This window comes from Haliaeetus leucocephalus, unplaced genomic scaffold (genome assembly GCF_000737465.1).
Source record: "Haliaeetus leucocephalus isolate CR32 unplaced genomic scaffold, Haliaeetus_leucocephalus-4.0 Scaffold173, whole genome shotgun sequence".
Lineage (NCBI taxonomy): Eukaryota > Metazoa > Chordata > Aves > Accipitriformes > Accipitridae > Haliaeetus > Haliaeetus leucocephalus.
Window position 1 is genome coordinate 14087806 of NW_010972609.1, and position 1583 is coordinate 14089388.

Sequence of the window (1583 nt, forward strand, 5' to 3'; positions counted from 1 at the left end):
GCCCCTAATCGCCCTCCGCGGGGGCGGAGGAGGCGGCGGGAGGGAGGGAGGGAGGCGGGGGCAAGCGCTGCTCGGCCCAGCTGAGGAAGGGGCTCGTTAACCTTCTTAGTAATACGCGCGGAAAGCTGGTTGTCCAAACGCTGTCGGCGGAGCGGGGATGCTCAGATGCAGCCGCCAACCGCCCGCCTTCCCTGCGCCCCAGAACCACCCGCACAAAAGAGGTGCTTTTCCTCCTGGGTCACCCGCGCAAGGCGGTCAGAGGTGACCGGCTTTTTGTGGGTAACTTTGTGGGTTTCGCAGCTAACGCGAATTTGCACCCCGCGGGGCTGAAGGGAGCGAGCATTTGGACGGAGGGGGCCTGTCTACTTCCACCGTGGCCACGCAGCCTCCTCCCAACGCCTGTCCGCTCCTTGCAAATTGATATGTACACTGCCTGTGTTAAAGGAAGGCACGCTGCATAAGAAATGAGCGATGTGGTGAGCGATGGGTGGTGAGCGATGGGTGCAGAAGCGGAGGGTAAATAGGCAAAGTGGCCCACAAGGCGATGGCTTAGCTACTGGGAATCAGCGGGCCAGGCAAGGAGCTCCCCTAAACGCTCCGCAAGGCTGCTGCCAAAGCGTGTACCACAGGCTGTAGCCTCAAAGAGAAACACCACAAATTGGTGTATCGAGTTCTTCACTAAAAGTAACAGTACGTTTGTTGCTGTGAAAATACATTGCAGCACTGCACTTCTTTTCTAAAAAACTCCTGCACATACAGGAAGGATAACTACATTTCAGTTAGCAGGAAACAATGTATTTTCATATCTTATGTATAGTGTCATTTATTGTCTGTATAGATCTAGACATACCTTTATGTTTTAGAAACTATCATGGTTTTCAGACTCCCGTAAGCGTAGTCCTCACTGTCTCCTCTCAGGTCGGACTTGGCAACAACATTAAGATAAGGGGATTTGTGCTACACAGCAGGAGAAGCCAAAAAGTTTCCCAGAAACATAATCCTTTGGAGGCTTTAGGGGCCTGGGGGAGGAGATTGATTATTTTGTGTTGGGCATGGGGCTGTCCAAAAACAAAGATTCTGGTCTTTTGTTATGTTCCTTACAAACCTACCTTTCAGAGAAATGCTCGAAATCACCAACGACTGGTTTTACCCTCATTTACTCAAGTGTCTGAAAAATCTCCAGTATTTTTCTCTTCAGTGGCTAAAATATTGAAACCTTGATTCCAGCTAGATCTCTCAGACACTGGTGTAACGCAAATGATAAATTGTACTGATGAAGACAATATGCAGGCTAACATCTAACCAAGGCAGACATGGTCACACTTGTACCAACGTCTCCAATGATGTCAGTGTCTTCCATCTTCCTAGAAGACATTGAACTTTAAACAATCCTCTTTCTAAGAGGACTGAGGATAACTAGCTCTGCCCTTCAGACACAGCACGGAATTGAAAGAGTACGGCTATAAGTGATGACATAGCTGGAAAAGCCAATTTGTTCCAGTTTGCTAATGGCATATATTTTGTGACGAGATGCTTCAATTTTCCCTTCATAAAGAAAATGCAGTATTTATTCACTCTATGCC